This window comes from Lontra canadensis, unplaced genomic scaffold (assembly GCF_010015895.1).
Source record: "Lontra canadensis isolate GAN:19392208 unplaced genomic scaffold, GSC_riverotter_1.0 scaffold122, whole genome shotgun sequence".
Lineage (NCBI taxonomy): Eukaryota > Metazoa > Chordata > Mammalia > Carnivora > Mustelidae > Lontra > Lontra canadensis.
Window position 1 is genome coordinate 1002253 of NW_022631116.1, and position 9280 is coordinate 1011532.

A 9280-nucleotide genomic window follows, 5' to 3' on the forward strand; every position below is an offset into this window, starting at 1 on the left:
ATAGTATTCCATTGTATATATATACCACATTTTCTTTATCCATTCATCTGTCAATGGACATCTAAGCTCTTTCCATAGTTTGGCTATTGTGGACATTGCTGCTGTAAACATTCGGGTGCACATGCCCCTTTGGATCACTATATTTGTATCTTTAGGGTAAATATCCAATAGTGCAATTGCTGGGTCATAGGGTAGCTCTATTTTCAGCTTTTTGAGGAACCTCCATACTGTTCTTCAGAGTGGCTGCACCACCTGCATTCCCGCCAACAGTATAGGAGGGTTCCCCTTTCTCCACATACTCACCAATACCTGTCATTTCCTGGCTTATTAATTTTAGCCATTCTGACTGGTGTCAGGTGGTATCTCATTGTGTGTGTGTTTTTTTTTAAGATTTTATTTATTTATTTGACAGAGATCACAAGTAGGCAGAGAGGCAGGCAGAGAAAGGTGGGGGAAGCAGGCTCCCCACTGAGCAGAGAGCCTGAGGCAGGGCTCCATCCCAAGACCCTGAGATCATGACTTGAGCTGAAGGCAGAGGCTTTAACCCACTGAGCCACCCAGGCACCCCTCACTGTGGTTTTGATTTGTATTTCCCCGATGCCGAGTGATGTTGAACACTTTTTCATGTGTCTGTTGGCCATTTGGAAATCTTCTTTGAAAAAATATCTGTTCATGAATAAAACATATCATCTTAACCATTTAAAATCAAATAACCTGGTTATTTAACCAGGTGTACAGTTCAGTAGTGCTAAGTATAGTCACATTGTTGTGCAACCAATCCCCAGAATGCTTTTCTTCTTGAAAAATTGAAACTCTGTGTTCATTAGACAGTGAACCTAGACCCCTGGTGACCACATTTCTACTTTCTATCTCTCTGAATTTGGCTACTGCAGATACCTTACATAAGTGGAGTCACATAGCCTTATTCCTTTTATGATTGGCTTATTTCATATTTCATTCAGCATATTGTCCTTAAGATCATCCATGTTGTAGCAGGTGTCAGAATTTCCTTCCTTTTTAAGGCTGAATAATATTCCATTGTATGGATATACCACATTGTGTTTGTCTTTCTATCTGTGAGCGGATAATTGGGTTCTTTCTCTTTGTGCTAATAGGTACTTCCTTAAGTCTTGGGAGTTTGGGATAGGGCTGCGATACATAGTTGCATTGATTGTTTTGTGCATGAGTTTGTTATCATTTGCAGTGATCCTGGGTTTGAATGAACTGAGAAAGCTCGATTTCTTTTGTTTTTGTGGTGTCTTGCTAGATGCTTTATGTATATTATATAATTTAATCATAACAATTAGTTACTCTAGCTGTTATTATTATTCCTATAATATGGACGGAAACCTGAGAGTCATTAATATTCTGTGACTTGTTCAAAGTCTGACAGCCAGGCAGGAGTAGAGCTGGGATTCAGTTCTAGGACATATGATTTCTATACATTTTAATCTGAGTTACTACCTTAGAATACCCTGTCTCATCTGAAAGGGAACTCAGCTCAAATCTTCCTTCATGATTTCAGCAATAACAAAATGTACACACAATTTAATATAGTTGTTTTGGGGGTGATTGATTATATATCTATTTGGCTCTTATCTTTGTATCTTATTTACCTTCTTTATTCTGACTAGGGTTACCATTCCATTCACCATCTTTCTTTTCTTTTGTAGGAACACTTAACAAGAAACCAATTTTCTTTCTTTCTTTTTTTTTTTTTAAGATTTTATTTATTTGACAGAGAGAGAGAGAGACATAGTGAGAGAGGGGACACAAGCAGGGGGAGTGGGAGAGGGAGAAGCAGGCTTCCAGCTGAGCAAGGAGCCCAATGCAGGGCTTGATCCCTGGGATCACGACCTGAGCCAAAGGTGGAGGCTTAACGACTGAGCCACCCAGGTGCCCCAAGAAACCAATTTTCTTAACAAGTCTTTAGGTGTACATTATTGTTGGCTATAAGTATAATATTGGAAAATAGATCTCTAGAGTTTATGAATCTTGCCTCATTGAAACTTTATGCCTGTTGATTAGTAATTCCCCATTTTCCCAATGCCCCCAGCATTTATCATTCCACTTCAGATTTTATGAATTTGACTATCTTCAACACCTCTTATAAGTGGAATGAACTGAAGTGGCAGTTTATTTGTTGTTCTGGGACTGGCTTATTTCACTTAGCATAATGCCCTCAAGATTCATCCATGTCACATACTTCAAATTTCCTTCTTTTTTAGGGCTGAATAAGATTCCATTGTATGTATATACCTTTCACTATCCATTCATTTGTTGATGGATATTTAAATTTTTTCCACACTTGGCTATTGTGAATACAGCTGCAATGGGTATAGTAGTGTTAATATTTCTTGGAGATTCTGATTTCTTTTGGATAAATATCCAGAAGATGGATTGCTGGATCACAGGGTAGTTCTATTTTTTAATTTTTTGAGGAACTTCCATATTGTTTTCCATAGTGGCTGTGCCATTTTGCTTTCTCACCAACAGTGTGCGAAGTTTCCAATTTCTTTTCATCTTTGGGTTTTTAGAGGGTTTTTTTTTTTTTGTGGTTGTTATTGATTTAGAGGGGTTTCTTGTCTATTTGGGAAGTTAGCTCTTTATCAAATTTATGGTTTGAAAATATTTTCTCCCATTCTTTAGGTTTCCTTTTCACTCTCTTTTGTTATTGTTGTGCAGAAGCTTTTTAGTTTAATGTAGTCCTACTTTTTTATTTTTGTTTTTGTTTCCTGTGTTTTTAGGGTTACCATCTTTCTATTTCCTATCATCATTAAGAAAAAATTTCAAAGCTAAGTGTACATAGTTAGGATACTTTCTGCTGTTAACAAAAAACTCTGACTCAAACTGCTTAAGCAATATAGACATTTAGTTTTTAACATAGCAGTAAGTCCAGAGGGGGAGTGGACACTGAGATTAATTGATGTTAGGATTGGTTAATACTAAACTTAGAATATTCTGAGATGCCCAGGAGCTGGTATTCTTGGTGTTGGCTTCCTCTCCAAGCTGGGAACAAGATGGCTGAGGAAGTTCTAGGCATCATACACACACACACACACACAATGCCTTTAGAAGAGAGGTCTCATCTTATATCTCCTCGGGAGTGGGGAAGCTCTCCCCAGGCACATCGTAGCCAACTCTTCTTCTTTTGTTTTTTTTCATTGCCCAGAATTGGGTCACATGCCCACTCTGAAACAGTCAAGGTTAGCCAATCATATTGATGTTAGAGTGTCATGCTCAGTGATAACCATTTGAATATACAGTGTATATGCAAATATTTTGTAGACTGCAATATGTTATACAGATAACTGTAATTACCAAGTAGGATAGATAGCACATCTGCTTCTTCTCTTAAAATAAAAAATTCATTTTACTAGAATTAAAATAATTTTATAGAGGTAGCCATGAGATAGGAACCTCATAGTTAATGATGCATATATCAGGAGGATGGGGGTGAGTGGGAAGGGACAGGGAAAAGCATGCTGGAAAAGGGTCCTACACAAATAAGGCCAGAAAATGGAGAAGAAACAGGAAGCAGTCCTGGAGAAGGGACTGGGTTGTGTGGCGTGATGTGGCAAGAGGAGAGTCTGGAAGAGTAGATGTGAGTAGACCATTGAGGGCCATGAAAGACAGGTTCAAAGAATTGACATCTGCAATAAATTTATACTACAACAACAACAACAACAACAAAAAGGATGTGTATGGAGATTTAAGGAAAGCTATGTCAGCAAATAAGACATGGTAGTCTATTCTACTGCATGATAAAATCCAACTCTCCAAATCCTACTCTCCATCTAACTAGTCACTGTGCTGCATCCTCTCCCCATAAGTCTCTAAGTTCTCATGGGTGAGAGTGGTCAAGGATTAGAAGGCAGGACTTCATGTTCTTCCCTATGCCTTTCTTTCTGCTCTTCTTTTTTATTCTCTTGGAGTTGCCCTTTGGCTGATCTTTACTCTGGGGTGCTCTTGGATTCTATAGCTCTCAGTACACAAGAGGCAGGCAATGCCTGTTGAACAGAAGTCTTGGATTTATCTCTCTCTTTTTTTAAGGTTAACATTCTTTCATTTTCAATCACTCTCTTCTTTGCCTAACCTTAAGAAGGCACCTGGGAAATTTATTCATCCAGCTAAGTGTTTTCAGGAACAAAGATGTTTCTGTTCCCTGTGCTCAGCACCTCAGCTGTTTGATAAAAAGTCTCTGAAATATTAGCCCAGTTGGAGCAAAGGTCCTTAAAGTTGGATTCAGGGGTCCTGGGGGACCCACAGATGGGCTTCAAGGGCCACATGAACTCTCTGACATCATATGGATTTGGTATGGCAAGTGCATTTTTCTCAGAACTTGGCCAAATATATGCATATGTTATATTTTACAATACATGTATTAAAATTCTCTAGGTAGTGGTAACTTACAAAAAAAGATTAAGAATCCTTGTAAGACTCAATCTGAAAAAAGGCTCAGTGGTCAGTATTTATAGCCATTCTACTTGAGCCACTTAGACTAACTCAGTAGTGAGTAGGAAAAAGAAGGCAAGGATTCAAAACTGGAGCATTGAATGCCATGCTCACCAGGTTTGTAATTCTCCTTCCATCCCATCTCCTGCAAAGACCTAGTGCCTACCCTTCTCTATGCCCTGGGACCGTGAGCCCTAGCAATCTTACCTAGGCTTGCTTGAAATATGGCACCTGTCCTGGTCTTGTCTGCTGGAAGACAAGAGGAAAGCAATGTCAATGAACTTCTTCTCTGCCCACTCCCTGCTTTGTGTTCAGGTTCTGGAAGTGATTGATAGAGTTTCTCCACAACTACAGCTCCTCTGGGATGGCTTTTTCTCCATGGCTCCAGTTCTCCCAGTCTTGGGTACCCTCTACCACTCTCCTGTAGCTTCTTCAGCCCTGGGGTGGGACTGACCTCCACTGTTGCTTCCTCAGCCTCCTTTACTGGTTTCCTTCACCCTATTGACACCTCTGTAACCAGTCCTTCATTAAACTCTCTATCTGAACCATTTGAGGCAAATGTTTCCCACCAGGACCTTGAATAATTCCCTCACTAATTACCAACTCACAGACTGTGATATTCTGTGATGAGATGGGTCACTGAATATGAACCCCATGTTCCTGAATCCATAAATCAGCATTTAATGACATAAATACAAAGATTTAAAATCCCCAGACAATGACTGTGGTCTTCTTATCCTGCAATTGTCACGTTGCTCAGGGCCCTCTACTCTGGTTAGAGGACTCATTCCCACATGGTAGAGGCAGACACATGCCAGCAGAAAGAAGACAGTTTGATTTCAGCATGTTTATAAAAATTAGCGATAGAGACATGGTCTTGGAAGCTGGGGTTTCCTGCGGCAAGAGCTGGGCTTTTTAAGAGAGAGCTTCTTGAGCCAAAAAGACTCAGGATCTGGCAGACTTGGAGGATAGAGTTACTGCCATAAACCACATTGCAGAGTGATGTAAAATAACTTTTCCAAACCCCAAGCAGATCCAGGGTAGCAGTGGGCAGTAAGGGAGAGGTGGGAGAAGACATGATTGGCAGTGGTGCTAGGCAGTTCCTGAAAAAGAACTACATACAAACTTCTGCCGAATCAAGCCCCAGAGGAGAACCAAGAGTCCATGGAGAATTTTAGAGAGCTTGCCCCTTACATTTCAGGTCAAGTCCATGAAAGCCAGAAGCCTACTAGGGTTCCCCTTCTCTGAGCTTATGAAACAGACATGATGATGTGGCATGGCGTCTTTAGGAATAGTGGACCCAATGTAAATTCCCTCCTCTGAGTCCTCCATGACCTGACCATGGTGCAAGATGGGAACATCAGAGTTCCCTGCACTTCCAGGAGGGACATGATAGAGGAGGTGGCAGGTCAGGAGATGGGACAGGATGAGGTTGGGATGAAGTAGTACAGAATGGACCTGGAACCAGAGAGAGAGGTATAGACAGTCTCCAGTGGGTCTAGCAGGGGCTACTTGCAAAACTCAGAACAGGGGAGCCACAACAGCATGGAATTCTAGATAGACTGAGACATCCCCTCTCACCAAAACCTGACACCGGACCACCACCAGGATGGTAGAGGAAAATGCAGCTGGACCAGGTGTGTATCCAAAAGAGATTACATACAATTTAGAACTGGCTGCATTTATCTTGAACTGGAAAGTTCCCATTTTCTACCAGCATCAGAATGGGCTTTGATAGCTTTGTGAAATTCAATTATAGAGAAATTAAGAGAGTTCTTTTATTTATTTTTTTCTGCCTAAGTTTGTCACTGTGACACTTGTAACTTCTCAACCTTATCCTCAATCTCTAAGTGTGAAATTGGCACAGTGAATACTCCTCCTTACTTTTTCTCAGGGCCAGGTGGATCCTGGGGCCTCTAAACAGGTGAGTCAAGAAGGGAAACTCAGGATAGAAACACTTCATGCACACACGCGTGCATCCACCTGAAGCCTTTGGTTTCAAGTCAAAGTATTGGTTTACAAATGGGTATATTTTGCATCAATTTTGTTCACCTTCACTTGATGCAAATCATCAACATTTGATTGATGATTTAAAGACACGGATTTAGGGCACCGGGGTGGCTCAGTAGGTTAAGCGGCTGCCTTCCACTTGGGTCATGACCCCAAGGTCCTGGGATTGAGTCCTACATCTGGGTTCTGTTTCTCTCTCTGCCCCTCCCTCCTGCTCTTCTCTCTCTTGTTATCTGTCTCTCTCTCTCAAGTAAATAAATAAAATCTTAAAAAAAAAAAAGGCATGAATTTAAAAGGACTGACAAACAAGGTTGCTTTCTTCTTTCATATTTTTGGTTACTTCAAATGAAATAGCATATTATGAAACTGGGGGTAATAGTGGCCTTTTATACTTTATGTTGTCAGATTATCCTTGAACTATTTTGTGCACTTCTCAGGCCACAATGCAAGGGGGGTGTGGCCCAGGGGACATCTTTCAGGGGAGGGCAAGATGGCAGCTAGTGAAGATTGCCCAGGGCTACCAAACATGCCATCTGAGGAGATGTTGAGAAAACCATGGTACATAAGGAATAATCTGAAGAAAGGAAGATTCAGAAGGACCCTAGGGGCAATTTTCAAGTTTCTGAAAGTCAACTGGTACTAGAAGACAGATTAGACTTTTACATTCCCAAATTATAAAAGTGAAACCCAAATTCAGTTTCTGGTGAATTGCATTCCGTAGGAGATGAGCGTGAGTGGAACCTTGTCCTAGGACACTGTTGAGGGGCATTGAGACTTGGTTGGGGGTCCTATGGATCCTTTCATCCCTGTCATTCCGTGATTTGATGAAATTTCCATGCTGGGTAAACTTAAACAGAACCATGACCACTTTTTTCCCCTCCTTTTACATTTTTTTCCTGGCTCGTTAACAAAGAAATAATGACCTACTAATGCTTGAGGCGCTCTTGAAAAACCACTGTCGGATTAGCGCTTGGCTTTCTAAAAATTAATCTTTTTTTGGTTTGTTGCCTTTTCTCCCACGTAAGGTTCACGGCTGTATCTCTCTCCCCACCCCTGTTTTGGGAACTGGGCCTGGGAGAGTAAGATTTGCCTGCTGTTGGGTCCCAACTGAAACATAACCAGGTGAGGGTTGTGTTCTTTGCCCTTAGAATTGAGCCTTCTCCTCCAGCTCCCCCAGAAGCTGTGCTCTCCTCCCAAGGCTCACGGCTCCATCTTTGTTATAGGCGATGCCTGGGACAAGCTATAGGGAGTTATGGCCTCCAAGATTTCCCTTCCTGTCTATTTGGGTGTTGAGAGAGGCCTCAATCATAACAACCAGGATGGGTAAATTTAGAGGGAGCCTGTGGTTCTAATTTGCTACAACAAATTATTCCTAAATCCAGTTCTCCATGTGGGAACATTTCAGTGGTTCCCAAATGGAAGAAAAAAAAAAAGTGGATTTCTTATCTGGGTTCGTACAGTGATATGTGACACATGACTTCCAGTGTTTTTAAATTCCACAAAGACAGAAGTCAAGCCTGGACTGTCTTCCCTCTCCTTCCCAAGCATCTTGATCCCATTTATCCTTAAACACTCCTGAGGAGCTTTCTCCCCAACCCCAGTCAGAGGAAATCTCCTCTTTTGCAGATTTTCCACAGCATGTTGTGTACGTACCTGCCTCAGATAAATTTCATCGCAAGTTGCTTTTTCTACCATTGTCTCCTCCACAAGATTGGTTAGCTCTCAATGGCACGTTCATCTTTATATTTGTCCCAGGGTACTTGGTGTGATGCCTGTGAGTTGGCAGGTGGCAGGTTATTTGTGGAGCGAACAGATGAACAAATTCATCATACCTTGTTTTCTCATCATAGTCTTCTCCTTGTCGGAGAAAATATGCCAACTGTGGAGAGCAGCCACCTCCTAGAGCAGGAGGAAACTCTAAAGAGAATACATGAGTTAGATACTTTGATACTTCCTAATCATTGTCACGAAAGTGAATCTGGGCGTGATGAACTTCATTGTTAGTCTTCATTCTAGAAAGTTTTATTTCCCCCACTCCAAGATGGCTCTTTCAAATCAAAATTGAAGGTTTGAAAAGGTCCCAAATGGATTCTCTGGATTTATACTAGGAACTCCTAGAGAGCCCAAACCATCTTGTTTATTTTTTTCCCCTGGATGCACTTGGCCTCATCCCAGGAAACTGCGGTGCTTTGATAAATATTTAATAAATTTCTGAAAAAACACAAGAAGGTAAGGATTCATTTTAATGTATGTCATCCATGTTCATCTTCTCTGCATCATTCCAATTTTAGTAGATGTGCCGCTGAAGGGAGCACATCAATTTAATGTACATTTGACTCCATCTGATGCCCAAATGTCAGCAACCCAGAATTTTACTTCTTACTCATTAGTATAGCTTCAATCTAGAGGATCAAAGACATGAAACTAAAAAGTGGGCAAACATTTCGGTTCCTAGTAGGTTAGAATTATGATAGTGGCAGTAACGAAAAAATACATGTACTAACAGAATTGTGGTTGGTTCTGTGGCCTTATATAGACCTAGCTAAGTAGAATTGTTCTAGTGAATAATGGATGTGGGGTGATGGCCATCTACTGTTTAATGGTTTTCAAACTAATGTTTAAAGGGAAATGAGTGGTTTATACCAGAATCCAAATCATAGCCTTCTCAGCCAATAGTAAAAATGAGTGTTGATCTTGGATTAGTGATGGGAGTACATTAACAAGAAGGCTGAAAGATTATATTATCTTTGTGGGTTGAACAAATAGATTTACACAGCAAATCTCTTTTGTGGAATAATAAGAGTAATATTATATA

General features: G+C 40.8%; 1 pseudogene; it reads right to left on the minus strand.

Annotated features, from left to right (window-relative positions):
- Window positions 1–8686: 8686 nt before the first annotated feature.
- Window positions 8687–8780, minus strand: LOC116857358 (annotated as a pseudogene).
- Between the last annotated feature and the right edge of the window lie 500 nt (window positions 8781–9280).